The following is a 19,823-nucleotide window of genomic DNA, read 5'->3' on the forward strand; positions in this document are numbered from 1 at the left end:
CTTAGGGGTACAATTACGCACTTTGGGGTGAAAAGAATAGCAGCAGTATATCGCATTGGTGGAATCATACTCCAGGAGATTGATGAGGCCAGGGATTTGGGAGTGTTGGTGGATAGGGAGTAGAAGTTTAGGGGGCACATTGCAAAAGTAACTAAAACAGCTCACCAAATCACTTGGCTTCTGAAAAATACTTTAACATGCAGAGACGAACAAGTTGTTGTTCCTCTGTATCGAGCCTTGATAAGACCCCATCTGGACTTCTGTGCCCAGCTATGGGCACCAGGGTTTCTTCGTGATGGGGAGGAAGTGGAGAGGGTCCAGAGACGAGTGACCAAGATGATAGCAGGTCTGTGGAATGAACCTTATGAGAATAGGTTGAAGATTTGTGGGTTGCAGAAATTGGACGATAGGCGAAGGAGGGGTGATATGATTGAGACATTCAAATTACTGAAGGGTTTTTATAAGATTGATCCAGAAGATATTTTTGAAAATATGACTGGTGGTGGGAGGACTAGGGGCCATGCATGGAAGGGTGTTAGAGCTAGGTTCTTTACTGGAGAGTGGTAAATGAGTGGAATAAGCTTCCAGAGTCTGTTGTGGGTGCTACGACCGTGAATGAGTTCAAGGCAAGGTATGATAGATACTGTGTGAATGTTGAATAGTTGTTCTTGACATGATGTTAGGGCCTCCCTCGATGAGTCTGTCGACTCCTTGGAGTTTCCCGGAACAATAATAATAATGATAATAATAACATTATAAGGAAACGTTGACAAACTAAGTTTTCCTAATCTTCTTGTAGAGCTGCTGATTGCTCATTAATTATCCTCTGTTTAGCTTTTCCTCTAGTGAATAACAGTTAGATTCTATTTAACAGCAGATGTTATTGATTAAAATTCGCTTTCCATGTTAATATGAAAGAATGAAATTTTCAAACTTCTATGATTTTTCTTAGAATTCTACAACAGAAGATTGTCACCTATAATACATTAGTATCATGCGTAACAAGGAGTCCGATGATCTTCAAAGCCGTCTCCCCCTTGAGACTAATCATGGAACTCTTTTCATATTTTAACTTTCTTGCTTCACCTTAGTTGTATTTAAGTACCTAAACTAAACTAAAATCAATCTATTACTGCCTTACCACAGTAATAGATTTATTATTGAACAAGTAACAGGTGATATTTTCAGTTTTACTTTTATACTTATCTTTCTGTTGCTATATATCAAGTTTATTACAGCATTAGTAAGTTAGTTTAAAGATTTAAAGATTTATAAGAATAATAAGAGAATTGAATCCTTTATGTTTTCAGCTGAAGTAACTTGGTCTGAAGTAACTTCAGACCAAATATCAAACATTTGGGTCGAAGTTTCAAACATGTAATTCCAGTAGATGATATACAAATACGTTATCGAAGCAATATTGTAATAGCAGAGATTCGCATATATGGATTTATGCCTGCTGTTGTTCGTAATCTATTTGGATGCAGTATATAATTTAAATTACCTTTATTAGTACCTGATTTAACTTCTCTGAAATTCCTACTGACGAATGGCAACTTTGTCAATGTTTATCACCTTATATATGACCTTTCTATAGAGTTGTAATGTTTTGGATTGCTTTCCTTTGATGCCTTCTTATGTAAAAAAAAAAAATCAGCTAACGCCTTTTTATTCCCGTATACGGGAGTAGGCGAGGCCATTTAGCCTTATCTAACTTTTGGAGACTGAGTGGGCAGTTCAATCTCCACTGGTACCAATCAGAGATAGATGGCCCAAGGCTATCACTAATTAAACGAAAAACCCGAGTTTCCGGGAGAAAAAACCTGCTTGCCCGTGCCAGAGATCGACTAACTCGGGAACCGGTCGAAAAAAGGCTTAGAAAGATTTCCTCTAGTCGCCGACTAGGCTCGAAATGAAATCTTCCTTCGTGCGGCCAAGCGCGGTGGTGTGCAAACGCCACATCCACTGAGCTACACAGGCTCGCCTTCTCATGTGATGCACAAAATTTATGATGCACAAAAATTATAAATTCTTGCTATATATATTAAGATGACGAAGTTATTTATAAGACAGCATCTCGGCACTATGTTCATGATATTGGTCTTCCAAATTTCTTTGTAATTCCTTCGTTTTTATTTATTTTATACATTAGTAGGATGAGAGCTTTGCTTCAAGTACTTAGGGCGTAACTCTAAATTGTGGACAAAGTATTCTGTGTAATGATGTGTACCGCTGGCTATAAATGATTTGAAATGCACTACTTCAGATATTGAGTATCAATATCTCTAAATACAAGTATCGTCATTTTAGCTTAGATATGATTTTTGGGATAGGCATTGATTATTTTATTTTTCACTCGTCTCCAAAAATTTCCACCTTTATAATATTTATATTATGTGTTCTTGCCAAAGCTTTCTTGCTATTTTGTTTGCTTTTTTTTATACCGTACTTGGCTTTTCTACATCTCATCAGAATTATCTAAGGAATGCGTTTATTTGCTTTATTTTTATTGAATACTTTTCTTTAAACTCCTGAGTCCCTAAGAATATATATCATATCTATATTTGGCTAAAATATCCCTTGCATCACATTGTCTACATCCGTTAATGATTTTCCCGCTATAATATTTGTATATTTTAGTGTGAAATTTACACGACCAAATTGTTCGACACATCGCTTCAAATTTAAAATTTGAAGCGATGAAATGTTTCAAATTGAAAATTTGAAATGATCAAATGTTTCAAATTTTAAATTTGATCAGTTATATCTTAAACCAGTTTAAAAATACAGTATAACTGTCAGCAATAAAACAATGGAACAGTTAATTTCGAATAGCGAATTCAAATCCGGATTGACGTTACCTCAGTATTTTCGCCCATTCCTTTCTCGATAACTGAAATAAATTTGGGAAATTATTCCATTTTTCTGTTGATCAAATAGGGAAATAAATAGAACTTTCTCATTTCTTTTTTTATTCTATTTTGCCTTTATGATAACGTCGATTCAATTAAGCAGAGATATGTTGCTTTGTCCAGTTTTCCATTTGAAATTACTTCACGTAACTTTCGTCGCAACTGACTCGATTTCAATCATTTTATTCACATTTGTTACTCAGTCACACAACCAACCAACTCCTCCTTTTCCTGTTCTCCAAGTAAATTATCATATAATTATTTTAATGAGAATCCTAACTATTTTTTTCCTTCTTCTTTACACTGTAGGTGTAACATTCATCATCGTATAGCGACCTCTTTCTCATTGAAATCTATCTCATAGAATAATGGTGCCCAATTTTAATTCCGCTCATATTCAGATTGTGCTAGAAAATACGTCGTAGCTGTTCACTCTATTTTCTTTACAGAAAGGTCTTTTTTAATAAATATCCCATTCAGTGTAAGTTGGGAATACGAGGTTGAGGAACAAGTTCTTACTTAAATCATTACAAGTGAGCCAATCATCCATTTCCTGTCATTCCTATATGAAATGTTCTGTTTAATTATCTTTTTTTTATTTGTAAGCAACTATAAACAACATCAATAATGTTGTTTATTTTCATTAATTAAATAAAGGTTATTTAAAAACGTTATTTTCTAATGAAATATATGATCGATAATTGAATAAATAATTAAAAAGTTAATGTAACACATAAATTACTTTTTAAATCAGCTATCTTAGAAAAATAAATAAAATATTTAAATTTTGAAAACTCGATTTGAAAAATAGAAATAATCATTCACCTAAATATTTTGCTGTATTATTTATTTTAATAAATTGAAAAGCAGCAAAAATGGTACATTCTTTTAAGATCGAATTTCTCAAGTGATTATTCACTGTTGGAAGCCTCACCAAAAGATAATTTTCTCATACTGCAGACATTACCATAAATGTGTATCAGTAACGTAACAAACAGATCAAAAAGCGTCTCTGTCGTTAGCCTCGTGAGTGCTAGTGAAATATATTAGGTTACCGTGCAGTTTTCTGTTATATTTTTCTTAACAGTTTTCCTTTTTGAATATTTTGTTTTGCAAAGTCACTGCTTCGAATACAAAACAAACATTTGTCATTCACACCGTTACCATTGTCTGCAAAGCGAACGGGTGGATGAAACGAGCTGTTCTGTTCGCTAATCTCAAGCGATGCACAGATGGAAAAGCTACACAGCTGTATTATCACAAAATCCATTACCAGGCGGAAGTCTATATCAGCGATGCCCATCGACTTTCCCGAAGATTATAACTACTGACTACAAAGATTCATTATTTGTTGTTATGAAAGTCTCTCTCTCGCCTCTCTTAATACGTTTTTTTTTTTCGCTTCTCGACATTTCTGTTAAGGAGGCTGTGCCAGTTCATATAGGTTAGGCATCTGTGTAGCATCAATAGCTGTTCGGTATGAAAGAAAGATATCACTCCCATCTTCTGTATTTATATCACTTATTAACCGGAATGTTTCGTGTAATCTGTACTCACCTGCCTCTCATTATCATTATTATCAACCAAATCATGATTGACTGGCTGAGCATTGCCGGACATCGAAATTGGTTGATAAGTCAGGCATTATATCTTCCAGTGTATACCTTTAGAACATGATGAAGGCATAAAGAAGCACACGTATAGATATTCTAGTGATATGATAGTGGGATGCCCTTTGAAGTGGACGAGCATGCTCTAATTAGCAACGATTCTGATGTTATAGTGGAATTGATATTTTAGTAATCAGATCTTCTGCTACTAAATTTTCCAAAAGTCTATTTCTAGTCTAAAAGTAACATGAAAGATCAGTTGTTATCTACAAGTTGATAAAGAATACATAATTAAAATAGCTGGAAACAATCGAAGCTAATTATGAAAAGGTGTGTTTCATAATAGCATTCTTGTAGAATAACGTCAAGGATTATGATGAATCCAATGACCTCGGGACGTTTCTGACTTAAGCAGTTTATGGATTGCTTACGGGGAGTGTGTGTGTGTGTGGGGGGGGTGATGTCAGTAAAGTTAGTAAGCTACAAACGAAAACAAAACTAATGAATTGGAAATGCACGATTTTCAGCATGCTTCACTAGGTAGCCGCCCACAGCAGAATACGAGGATGACAACATATTTTGTTTTCAGCAAAATATGTTGTGGGCAAAAGATTTCCTGCAAGGGATATTCCTAAAGAGATGTATTGTATTTATGGGGAGAAGTGTTGTCACGTGCAGAAGTTCAGAAATGGATCAAGATTCGCAGGGACGCTCGATACTTCACGATGAAGACCGATCTAGTCGCTTGTAATATTTCGACGACAGCCACTGTGAGACAAGGGCAGTTGAATCCTAAAATTTTATTCAGGAGTTTTGGGCACAATTCGCCAAAACGTCCAGCCTTCTGACAAGAGCAGTATTATTTTTCATGGCACTACCAGACCAAATACAGATACAGGAACCTGGAGAGAAATCAAGAACATTCGGGTGATGGCCTTGAACATTCACTAAACATCTTAGACTTCTCTGTAAGTGAACATCGCCTGTTTAGCTCTTTAAAGTAGTCCCATGGTGATAAACATTTTGCAGATGATCACGAGGTTGAAAATGAGTTGAAATTCTTATGTCTAGTTGAAAATAGACATAAGAATTCTATGCTGATAATTTTAAAGACCTTTAAAACGATGGGACAAGTATGGAAATATGGAAAGGGATTACGTTGGGAATAAATGTTTTTCCGAGATTTGTATTTGATTTTTTTTTTATTTTATAACCATTTGTAACTTACATTCTTACTTGCTAGCTTTATATAGTATAAGTTTGGTTGATTTATGCCCTGATTTGTGCTTGCCAAAAAAATTTCAATATAGAACCTAATTACCAAACAGAGCAAAGTAGTTAATTGCATTTTATCGTTTCGTGGTGTTTTCCTCATTTTTACCGTTTCACATGGAAGGTTATATATCAGATTGAACCGAAACGAATCGAGAAATTTTTGGATGAATGCCAAATCCCAAATTTTTAAAATCTGTCCAGCCAAAGAGGTGTGATTTTTATAGACAGAAGAACAGACAACACACAACATCCAAATATCAAGTTACAAATTGAATATGATTGTATTAAAACATTAAACATTTGAAGAAGAGTTGCATGGGGGTGGGTTAAAATGTTTGTATTACTATAACCTAACGAATATGAAACTCCCATTTTCGACAATGACCTTTTGATTTCAAAGATGAATATCTTCGTAGTAATTGTTAGAGGTACCAAATATTTCAATCTTTATCTCTACACTATATCTTTTGAATACTGCAAGAATGGCTGTTTACCTTCTTCATATTTTTCTAGACAAACTGACAAGCAGCAATTAAAATATTCAAATTAATAATTGTAAATCCACTTTTAACGAATAGTTAACTCACACTCGGAGGACGCTAAAATTTGTGAAATCAAATGTTTCGCGTAATGCCCATTCTCATCAGTTTTCACTATGTTTTTCTTCTTTCGTTTCTTCTTTTACTCCCAGGTGGTTCACTCCATTATAATCGTTCTCGTTATAATTCCTTATATTGCCATGCGTTTATTTATTTTCCCTTGACACTTTTCTTTAGTTAAATATTTATTCTTCTACTTCCATTTTCATTTAAAATTTCATTTTCTATTTCGTCTATTATTATCACTTCGTATTTATCCTCCAATTCCTTTCTTAATTTTTTCATTAATTTATTTTCTTTCTTTTCAGTTTTCGTTTTATTCTATTCTATTCTATCTTCTATCAGTATGTTCTTTAACTGTTTTTCGTTCTTTATCTAAACCTGCCTTATTTTCCTTCTTCATTTTGAAATAGACTTAAGATTTCAAACTTCAGACTTACACTTAGTTATTCTGGTCTTTTTTCTTTTCCTTTAAAATAATTTTCTTGTTTATTTTTGCTTTTTATATCATAGTCTCCTTCTCCTCCTCTTTTTGCAAATCTTCTATTTAAATTATTTATCCGATATGATCCCATTATCTTTTCCCCATAATGTCCATCTCTTTGTCCCTTTATAATTCTTTCTATTTACTTGCTCTCCTGTTAGACTTCTGCTTATTATTATTATTATTATTATTATTATTATTATTATTATTATTATTATTATTATTATTCAGTTTATAACTTATGCATTTTTCTTTCCTTCTCCTCCTTTCCTCTCTATAATAATCACAAAGAAATAATAGAAAAGAATAATCTGTTCTTTTTGTCATCTCGCATTTATTATTTCTGTTCTCTTTCTCGTTCTTCTTCCCTTCCTGCTTAGTTCCTATACGATACGTGGATTTTTGAAATGAAAACAATCAACATGATTTCAGAAAAAAATTGCCCTTTTATGTCATTATGCCATAAATAGAATTAAAATTATTAAAATTTAAATAAATCACTTGTAAATGTTTCTTAGAAAGAGAACGCATAGAAGTTTTAGCTGAAGATGTTTATTACAAGATGAAAAGAATGTTCGTTTTGTGCTAATAAGCATATCGATATAAATATTCGCTTCAATTCTCTCACAGTGGATAGTATATACACTTCATCTACGATGATACGCACTTGAAAGTCGAGGAAGTCATCCATGTTAATTAGATCCTACTTGCTTTGTCAATGATTTTAACTGTACATACCAAACTCAGTGGAAGATTTAGCGATCTATCCTAGTTAGCACCGATGATTTTTCATGCTCCTATACTCCGAGCAAATTGCCTTATTGCATGTCTACCTGCAACGAATATGCGGTTAACAAAATTGAGTTTAGCAGAGTTCCATTATTCTGGTCAATATCTGCTCCTACTTCAATTTAGAAGCAGCCTCTAAAGCGATCATCCTTCCCTAGTCAGACTTTGCCTAGGGAAGGAGTCGAAGAAGAGTGAGGGTAGGAGAATTAGGGATGGTTCGAAAACTGGTTTGCAATTATGGTAGTGAAGATAGCAGCTGACATTTGAAAGCTCTCGGAGGGGACTGCTAAAACAGCAAAATGCAGCTGCTATATCCTTCGCAGTACTAATTTGTAGAAGGGCAGCTTCTCTAGGTGGCATATCCCCCCCCCTCCCTGTCATTGCCATAAGAAAATAGCAATGACAGCGCTTTGATAGGATGAGTAGAGGACTCGCTTGAGTCATCTCCGTCAGCTACGTGATGTCATCTGTCATTTTCTCTTGGGCATAAAATTAATAATTATCATGCAAGCTGGAAAATAGGAATTCCTGCTCTAAAAAATGGGAATTGTTTACAATTACATGAGATTCCTGATGAGCATTATTGCTAAATTGTGGCACCCAGTGCGAGAAATTAACTCCACTTTTGATATCAATTTTGAACAGAAATTTCACCATTAATCGACTTAACTGAAGCAAAGCAGATATAGTGAAAACATATATAAGGTACAGAATAATAACTTTGATGTTATGATTCTAGTATTAGTTGTGTAGGAGTGTCTCATACCAGGACACATCGTCCGAAACTTTTTTGATTGCTTGTGTGTGTGTGTGTGTGTGTGTGTGTGTGTGTGTGTGTGTGTGTGTGTGTGTGTGTGTGTGTGTTATCTGTGAAAGAAAAATCCTTATAGGATCTTCTTTTGTACGTTGTTCCACAACACAGTTATTTCGGTTGTCTTGATGATCTCATATCTGTGAATGAGCCAACAGCTAGAGTAATCACTGTTGAAACATCCAACTAATATTAAACATTATTTGAAACTGGAAACAAATGCTCGAAATCTTGAGGGTCTCTACTGAATAATGAAAAATATTATTCAGATTTTCTTAGAACAAATAATCATTGCAATTGCATAATATGCTACTTTCAACTACTATAGCTGTATGAGATTAGTTCACTCACCGACGGTGGAAAGCCCTTATAAAGATTCGTCAAGTGCTTAACGGGAATCGAACCCAGGTCATTCCAAAGGGCACCGTCGATTACGACTGAGCGTCCGAGGCTGCCTCAACAACAAACAACACAATTTACGTTCTCTTCTGTGAATCTGTTACCTAATTTATGATCACCATTTATTTCTAAAGTATGACATCTAGCGTTAAATTAACATCCGATTCCAGGTTGAACACTATATAATCGAACTCTTCAAGCAAAATAAGATGACAAAGCGCAATCCGGTGGTGATATTAAGAACTTAAAGAAAGCAGGATAATCTCTTGAAATAAGATTATTGCTTTGCTATAAAGTAGATTAATTAGATTAATGGTGAACCGCTTAAGGAAATTATTTCTCTACTGGCTATTACAACGTAATATTCTAAACCGGAAATAGTGAGTATATATCTGTTAATTAAAGAAAACTTTAATAGTTTATTTAATATTTAATATTTTAATAATTCACTTCATATTTTTAATTCTCGGAATCGAAAGACTGATCGGCTGAAAGAGCACAATAGATGCAAAAGAACTGTCTTGAATTAAACGGGATAAAAAAAATAGAGGGCGCCAGATACGAGTATATCTAGTAAATGGCAGTAGCACGTATTTTTGATTTCTCCTGGGGGGAACTAAACATTGCCATAAAGCAATGTTTGGTTCCCCGTCTCCATAGTAATGCGCATTTAGTGGGGTTAACTTCATACATTTTCAATGAAGTATACTGCTGCTTGCTCCCTGAACTGGAGGCTGCGGTTCTATGACTACAGATATCGTTTTCTTTAACGGACTCACCTAGCAGGCAAGAGAACGACGTACTCTCTTGAGATGTTGACAATGGTGAACTTCTCAGTCGTCGCGATATACATCCGCTCCCTCTCTCCTTCTCACTCCCTTTGCATCTGTTGTCACGTTTTCTACTCTTTTTTTTTTGTTTACTGAGACAACTTGAGCAAACGAGATAAGTTTAAATGGCAGCGCGTGACAAGACATTTGTGCAGCAACGGAGTCTTCGTAGGGCACCGAATGGGCTACCTGTCTCTTGTGATCAGTCCCCATCCTCCATTTATTTTTATCCTCTGAGAATCCACAAGACATTTATGATGATCGCTGTAAATGCCCAATAACGGCAGATCAAATAGGAGACACGGAAACACAAACATCCCCTGGGATCGTAAACAACTTCCACTCAAGTCTTAACTTCTCGAGTTCTTCGCACACATCTTGACGTTTCTTTCCCTTACTGCCGATCTTTGTTATGCACCTCTTCTGTTTCTATTTAGCTACCCTTCCATTTACTTCTTTCTCTCTCTCTTCTCTGTCTCTCTCTCTCTCTCTCTCTCTCTCTCTGTTTCTCGCTATCTCAGTGCGTGTCTGTCTCTTTTCTCCCCATCTTTCTCTCCTGTTTTTTCTTCCAATATTCTTTCTTTTTCCATTCCTTTCCTTTTTTCTAATACTGTTTTATTCGCCTACTCTTATAATTCCATCTTTTTATTCTTCTTCTTATTATTATCCCCCCCCTCCTCTTGGCTGTTTTACTTTAATGTTTTGTATTTTGCCTCTTTCAATTGTCAAACAATAAATGAACGTACGTTCTGTAAAGATCCAAAAATGAAATCGTAGTTCAGAAGCAAAAGGATAATAAATTAATTTAGCACAAATTTAAACATCACGTAGAATTAATGCAAGATAAATTTCTTTCCTCAAGAAAGAATCTGAAGGAAATATTCTGTAAGAAAAATTTAGTATTGAACGTTCGTGAGATAGTTAAAGGGATTCCGGAAAACATCGAAGAGGGGCAATAGTTTTCAAGTAGCATTTTGAAACTAAGAAATATAATAGTTGAATATCATTTCAAATCTCCTCACATTCTCTTTTAAAAAGCAAAATCTTCGAAACATGGAATAATTTTTTAATAATAATCACTTACAAAAAGAATGAAAAAGAATATTTATATTGAGCCTGCATTTTTTTAAACATAGTCTTTAGCTTATTATTAGATAAAACATTACAAAAGCCAGAAATAATAACACAATACGGCAAATTGATTATATGGAAATACAGAAGCAAGAATTCGTTTCCAAGTAAAACCGTACGCTTTTTAAATTCCATACTCTTACACAAATAATGCCAATAAACCTTCCTACCTTTAAGAGACTTCTAAGTTTAGCGCGCTATTAATGCTGCGGGTATCTAAGAAGAAAACGTTGAAATCTTGAAAATAATAATATATTGTAAGGTCATCTCTGTTAAGAAAAAATAAAAAGCGAATGATTTCCAATAAATAGTAAAATAAGAGAGAGATAACATATCTATTTTTGCACATTTAATCCGGAAGAAATGTCTTCATGAATAAAAATGGAATCATAGAGGACTTGAAAGTAATATATTCTAATATTAATATATTATATATTAATATTAGAATATATTCTAATTACTATATGAAAGACAGATAAGTGAAGATGCAGCACATTCATATATATATATATATATTTGGGAGAACAGAAGAAATATATAAAAAAATAATTCAACTATGTTGGACGACTTTTGCAAAGATGAAACGCATGCGCATAAGCTTGTGTCTTACCTGTGATAATATACGGCAGAGAAACTCAATATTTAACTAAAGGCAGGATTTAGTACTTAATAGTCGTACTGAGAATGTGTTTGAGATAATATTTAAAGATTAACCTCCGTAGCTCAGTTGGTTTACGCAAAATCTTTCTGTTAGCGGAAAACCTGGGTTTCAATCCTCCTAAGAACAACTTCCCTTAGAGTATTTCACTTGAAAGTGAATTTACGTGGCTCATATGGAAGAGGCAGGTATATCCTATCACGAACGGGATTTTTCATCCCGCAACTGGAATCGAGAATACACAAATTTTAAACAAAAAATATATTTGACATGAACTGTTATTCTATCTGTTATTATGCGGGAAGTTAACTGGATAATATACAATATATCATGTGATCAAATAGACATATTGCGTCTGTGTAGTTTTTTGATTAATATATATTACTTTTTATCCATTTTTATTAATATGCAGCAGAGAACTGGGGATTAACAAAAGAAGACGTCAGTAGAACAGAATAAAAAAAATGGTTTTTAAGGATTTTTTATTAAAAAGAATGAACGATGGAATAAGTAATATATGCATTAGGAGTGGTTAAAGACTAACATGTGCTATAGAAATGCTCATGAATCCTTTCTCTTTCTTGAATGTGTTTTGAGGTATAATGAGAACGAATTTAAAATATATATTGAGAAGAATGAATGCATTGAATTAAATTTGAAGGGACGAAGATAGAAAAATAATACACAAAGGCTTGTATTATTAAAGGAATGCGATGCACCGAATGATAACAAACAGAGGTGAACATCAAACAGCAAAGTTATTGGAGAGCTAAAATGAGAGAATTAAATGAAAAAACTCCTGGGTTTGGGTTAATTCGAATTACGAACGAAAAAAAGACAAGGCTATGGGGCCAACATATTATGTCTGGTTTGCAGGATGAGGGACCCCCCCTCGCCTTCTGCTCCGGTATGATACAAGATGACTCATCCTCACTTGAAAAGGCCAGTAATAAATTATCACAAGTGCGATTGTACTACTCAGACGAACTTTGTAGGAGGTCTAGTGAATATATATAAACATCTTTCTTGCAAATATTTAAATTTATACAGCAATGCCATCTATTGATCCTTATCCAACGTATATCATTTTCCCCCATCCAATGAACGACCAGTCTGTAATTTGTGGCTATTTCAAGCACACTCCAATAGTTACTATAAGGAAAATCGACTTATCTAAATGGCGAAATTTTTTCCATTATAATGCAACCCATTGATATATAAACTAGGAGATGTATGCATATCTTGGAACGTAGCTTTCACTATAAATACAACATCAGCTTTCCTGTAAGTCGAACAACTTGAATGTCTGAGTAATGGCCTGTGCTTCGAGAGGTACGTGCTAAATGAAGACGTCATTACTTAGCAGAGCGTTGGCAGGTCTTCGATGTTTTGCCTTGCCAACCCTGATAATACAATCAAGTTCGTGTAATGTGGAATGCATGAAATTCGCACAAAGGCCTAACAAGATTTTCTCTGTTTGTGCATTACGTTTTTTGTTCCTTCTTTGTTTTCTTTCTTTTTCCGTTTTTTTCGCGTTTACTTTTGTCACTTTTAAGCATCTTTCCTACGTCGTTTTCTCGTATTTTTTTGTTTAATTTGATTATTTTGTTTTCTCCAGTTTTTTTGTTTTCTTTTTAGGCATATTCAGAATCCCTGAGTAATGCAAAGTTGCTTTATCTATCCAATTCATCCATCTTTCCTTCTATTGAAATTACACAACAGTATGACTTCAGATGGACGAATTTAGTGAAATTTAGAAATTATTACTCTTAACGAAGCTTCCAAAACAAAACAAAAAAAATCATTTTACATATAATGAATAATGAACATTACATATATTTTGAGAAATACCATTCACACTTCCAGAAAAGCGGGTTGAGTTAGTTAAAAAGCTGCAGTAGTACTGCCCTTCAAGCTTAAAGGATCACGTTTGATTGGCACTTGCACCTCAGTTTAAACTGATGTATTGGAAGACGTAATGTCACCTGAAGTGTGTGCTTTTCGGCAAAGAAACAATAAACTAGCACACAAATCAGGAAGAGGTATGGAGCAAATAAATTTCGTTAAATGATGGGAGATTTGCGCTCCATTCACCGGTAGCCAGAAGTAACTATAAGAATATCATATGTTTCGTGTCTAAAGCAGAATTCCCGGATACTCTAGCTGTTATTCTCCTCCATTGTACTGTAACTAATGTGCCGTAGGCTAACAGCCCTTTCTTGATGATGGGAGTATTATATAAATATGTTCAGTGCAATATCATTAACTCATGTTTATTAACCGAATAATTAATTTAACGCTTCACATATTGATCACATCAAATTTCATTTAGAATACGAATTAGTTGTTAACTGATCACAGCACATTTCATTTTGAAGTAGTTGGTCTTCCTATATATGGTGAAATACAGGATTCTAACTAATAATACATCGATATTTCTAGAAATAGTATTTTGCTTTAAACACAGATTAATGTTTTTTTTTATATAAAAGATCATGTATTTATGATTGTGTATCGTGATTATATTATCATACATTTTCATTTCACATTTATTTATTATAATGGAGTATATAGAAATACATAGCAACGGTCTTTAACTAATTTAATTTTATATGAAAAACAATGGCCTTCTAATATATTTGTGGATTTAACTGGAATTATATTTTATCTGGAAAGATATTGGTTCGAATACCGCTAAGATGCGAAGCGCTTTTGTAAGAGTTTCTAATGTCATCTGAAGATGAACTAGCCCATCAGCATGCAGAACCTGCGGGATTAAACTATTCCGAACAGCAAAAATAACACTGTACTGCACTATCTGCATTGTGTGATTCAAAATAAGCCATCTCCCAAACTTGGCATTTCAACATTTAGATCTTCACGTCAGAAAGATCTAAAGGTGGTATTTAAATCCTTGCAACGTGGATTTTAGGGCGATAATCTGCAATTTACCTTTTTGTTCAATGTTTGCATTTAATTGAGAAGAAAGTGACTCTGCTTGGTTATAAATATTATCCCAGGACTTGACAAAAATACACAAATGGCATAATGATCTAAGATACGAATACAGAGTCAGATTACAAACTCAATGAAGGAATTGAGGTTGTAGTATGCGCATGTGTGAAAGAAAAATTTACTATGAGAGAAATAGATAGTTTTATATCTGAAGGGCAGAGAGCAAGACAGAGAGGGAAATGAAGAAATAAAGGAAACAATAAAGAGAGGAAGAGTGCGCGCGAGAGAGAGAAAAAGAGGGAGAGGGGGGAGGAGAGGGAGACAGAGAGAGAGAGAGAGAGTGAGGGAAGGAGAGAGAGAGAGGGAGGGAAGGGAGAGAAAAAAGAAATAGGATAAAAACAATGTATGAGTAAAAGATAAGGAACACTAGAAAGAGAAAAATAATGAAAGGGAATGGTCATGTAAAAACAGACAGAAAAAGTAAGAAAACATAGGAGGAAAAAAGTGGAGAAGGGAACTGGCAGAAAATAAAAGAACAAAAGAGAAAGAAAGAAAGTTACAAATGATAAGGAAGGGTCAAGTGAAGTGTATTAAACATAAAGGGAGACATGAGAAATAGAAGTGAAAAAAAAGTAAGGAAATTTACAGTGAAGTGACTGAAAAGTAAAGAAAAATAAGGAAAGTGATAGAAGGAGTAGAAAGAGAGAGAGAGAGAGAGAGAGAGAGAGAGAGAGAGAGAGAAAGAGAGAAAATGAACAGAGATTGAAAGGATAGATGATCCCACGGCTAGGAGTACAGACGGACGAGGAGTTGAAAATGAAAGTGGAAAGATAGAAGCGGAACAATAAAAGAAATATGAGAGAGAGAGAAACAAAGGGTTTTGTTGTGCAGTACAGATTCCCATCCAGGACATGAATCACTACAGTAGCATGAAGTAACAAACACACACACGCAGGCGCAGATGTACGCAAAGAAAATTTCAATTCCTTAGGTGCATTCATTGTCCAAGATACAAAGGATTAAAGCTGATGTAAGGAGCCATTAAAGTGTGCAAGATACACTTTTTTCGCTTAGTTTAATCACAGTAAAAGCCTTGGATTAGAGTTCTCCTTGCTTGCAAGGGCCATTACGATGAAAACTGGAAACTATTGCTAAAGCTTCCTCTCTCTCTCTCTCTCTCTTTATCCGTGTCCGCTAGTCCTCTCTCTCTCTCTCTCTCTCTCTCTCTCTCTCTCTCTATATATATATATATATATATATATATAGAGAGAGAGAGAGAGAGAGAGAGAGAGAGAGAGATATGATATATAGAGAGATATGATATATATATATATATATATATATATATATATATATTGTATATATATATATATATATATATATATATATATATATATATATGATATATATATATATATATATATCACATATATATATGATATATAGAGAGATATGATATATATATATATTGACTGCACCTGTATACAGTCAATGATAAAAAGCGCGGATGAGGGTCACACAAGTGTAACTTCCTCTCGTACAGAATGGAAAAAAAAAAAAAAAAACTGAGAGAAAAATCGAAGAGCGAAACAAGATTTATCATCAGGGATTTGGAGACTTTACAGAGAGACAGAACACGACGACATACTGCGGAACTGTGCGAGAGAGAGAGAGAGAGAGAGAGAGAAGGCCTAGAGGGAAAGAAATACAATAAATAATAAAAAAAAACTTTGCACATTTTCTTTCGTCCCACAAACAATCAATGAAACGAGAGGACTAACCAGTAAATCGACCAAAGTTGGTAGTGTCAGAGAGATCGAATACATCTTACTGGAAGCAATCCATAATTTTCATAAATCATCATAAAATTCGATTTTTATTTATAAATTTACAAGTTGTCATGATCCTGAGCTGGATGAGATTCTTATCAATGTATTGAGACACTTTTTCAAATATTCAAGTATTATCTTATTGGCTGATATTATTAAACTAGTGTCGCTAATCCTCATAATTTTAATTATTAACTCTATATTCTTAAATATTACGTGATTTCTTTAGACGTTTATTGATAGTTTATTTAAAAGAAATGTGAAAGAGATTCGTACCATAAAATTACATCCGCCATGATATATAATATGCGGTGATTAATACCCTTGGAGGGTAATGGATGGTAATGCTGTAGCCAATAAAGTTCTAACTGAGGCTCGGCTATTGCTGTTACCCTCCTGCCATGATCAGAGCTTTAATAGCTCAATAACACCATATCCCTACACTGTCCTCTACAGATAACGGGGAAGATGAAAAGCATTCTTGCTTCGCCCCTTTAAGCCAGTCCTTATAAGGACCGTGCATCGAGGTGGTTGTCGGGATAAGAATAGCACCAATGTAGCTAATGCATGTCGTACGAGGCGACTAAAATTTGTACCCAGGGAGGGTAATGGATGGCAATTCTGTAGCCAATGAAGTTCTAACTGAGGCTCGACTATTGCTGTTACCCTCCTGCCATGATCAGAGCTTTAATAGCTCGATAACACCTTATCCCTACACTGTCCTTTACAGATAACGGAGAAGATGAAAGGCATTCTTGCTTCGCGCTTTAAGCCAGTCCTTATAAGGACTAATAGTGCGTGCATTTGAATTGTTGATGTGAATTTTAAACAATTCCGAATAGCTAACAAACTTTAAAACTGACGATGTCTATGGGAATTGATTTTGCATGAAAATATCTATACTGTATTAAAATAAAACAGTGTACTGTATAGTAGAAGGACTGGAAGAATAGCTCTGAAATGAGTAGAGGGACAGCATAGAAGATAGAGAAACACGAAATAAATAAATACAATTTATGTAAAATCACGAAATCAAATATATAAAAATAAATTTAATAAATTAATAAAAATGAATAGTAATTATTGTTATTTATTTTCAGTCACGTAACAAACAAAGCAATTTCTCATTTGACTATTCATGAAAGTATATGAATAACCGTAAGATGGCGCTCTCTTCTGCCCAGCAATGAATCCATACTTCGTGGTTGATTAAATGCCTGAGTGTGAAGTGCAGAAACAGCTATCATGCTAAATGGTAAGTGACAGATTTGTTTCTTTACCCAATGTATTGTCATGATCTCGAAGTAATAAATTTTAAATAAATTCATATAAAATAAAATATATAAAAAATAAAATAAAATAATAAATTTACACATTTGCCTTTTGGGTGGTTGGGGGAATTCTCCGGCTAGTTATCTGTTTTTCGTGAGGATAAGTTTACCCAAGTATGAACGTTTAATTCGCCTATGGCAAAAAAAGCGATTATGAAGATTCTTGAATCACACGTGGGATTCCAATCCTGGCGTGAAGTTAAGTCAGTTGTAACACGGTCATTCCTTTAGAATGCGCATTACAAGTTTGTTTTTAATAACAAATATTAATAATATAATTTACATTAAGTAATACATTTTATAATTGGATATAGGTTGCGTGTACGCTGATAATTTCAACCTTGAGAAACAAAAAAATTTAAAATTAAGTTCTTATCTTTAAGTTCGCACTTTGGTTTCTGTTTGATAAGAAACAATAAATTTACATATGGCTAAGTAAGATATATATATATATATATATATATATAGAATTTTTACTTGGCCATGGCAATTAATGTAACAAGGATTCCTTTAATCCTCAAATGATTTTACACTGAGATTTTTTACTCGCTCCCATCACAGAGTCTCACGAAGCAAAATAACTGAAGGGTTTGTTTCTAATTTTTAATTTCAAAATCATTTAAAATCATGCAATATTTTTCAGTGGTTACATCTCTTCAATATTTAATTGCATGTTGAATTTTTTTCAAATATTCGAAACTTCAATCAACTTCAGGATAATTAAAGTCACATCTGATGATTAATCGTTTAGTAGCCATTAGGTTTATTTGGTGATGTACACCACCGTCAATAGCAATTGATCCGCTAGTTCTGTAGCAATACCCCATCATGCATTTGATCTTGTTAGACCCCACCTCACACCAAATAGCATCAAACTCACTTCTACAGGGAAAACTGTTATTACTAATATTGCAATCATAGGTCCAAAGTACACGTATTCAGATATCCTTACTTTTCCTTAATAAGTCCGAATCCTTAATAAGTCTGACATTCGTCTTTTCATCAAAATTATCCGTTAATCATATTTGGGTCATTGATATACTTCTTAACTTAGTCCTTCCACGCAGATTTGTATTATTACATCCGTTATAATCTAGTTCTTCCTTGATTCTTTGTATCAGGCCTCATTTCTGGAGATTGCCGAATACCAAACGCATTCAAGCGTAAGTGATGTTTCTTATAAAAATCCCTTCTTCCTTTAACTCACTCCACACATCCAAGAACTTGCATCCATTCTTTCTGCACAACGTAGGAATCTAATCATTTGTTATCACAGCCCATCTTATTAATTCTGGCTTATCATATTTAGGAAATATACCGACAATTTTCAATTGTTCATTATTTATTCTCGCTTCTTCTTATGTTCCTTTCATATCCTCTCTCTCTCTTTCTCTCATACTATATTTATCGCCAAACAAATCATTCCTTTCTACAAGCAAGCGATTCCTTTAAATTTTCGTTACTGCTTTATTGCTTTCGTTAAATTTTGAATTTCATATCTGGAAAACATGAAGTAGTACCATAAACATCGATATCATGTATAATAATTGAATCTGCACACAATAATATAGGGTGTCCCAAAATTCACGCAAGATTTAAATTTAGCACCATTCGTGCGGTAAAGTGTTGCCAACGAGAAAAAAGGACAGCGTGACAGCTGACAATTCAGGGTTATTAAAAATGGAGCGCTACACGAACGAACAACGCATTTTCATTGTTGTACAATATTTTAAAAATAATAAAGGTTTAGCAGCTACAGTTCGCAATTTTCGTACAAAATATGGTCGGAATAGTGATTTAACTTCATCAACTGTGAAAAGATTACTTAAAAAATTCAAGGAAACTGAATCAATTAGTGATCTTATACACTCTGGTGGTCCTTCAACGAGTCGTTCAACAGAAAACATCGAAGCAGTTCGTGACAGTGTTGCTGAGAGTCCAGGAACATCAATTCGGCACCGTGGGCTTGAATTGGGCATTTCCAGAAGCTCTCTACAGCGTATTCTCACGAAAGATTTGCATCTTTATGCTTACAAAGTTCAACTGACTCAAGAACTGAAGCCTACTGACCACACAGAGCAAAGAGAGTTCGTTGAATGGATTATGGAACAACAACAAGTGGATGCTTATTTTTCGAACAAATCATCTTCAGCGATGAGGCTCATTTTCATCTTGATGGCTTCGTTAATCGACAAAATTGTCGCATTTGG

Source organism: Typopeltis vanoorti, chromosome 17 (genome assembly GCF_054136105.1).
Source record: "Typopeltis vanoorti isolate ZY-2024b chromosome 17, IOZ_Tvanoo_1.0, whole genome shotgun sequence".
NCBI classification, from domain to species: Eukaryota; Metazoa; Arthropoda; class Arachnida; order Uropygi; family Thelyphonidae; genus Typopeltis; species Typopeltis vanoorti.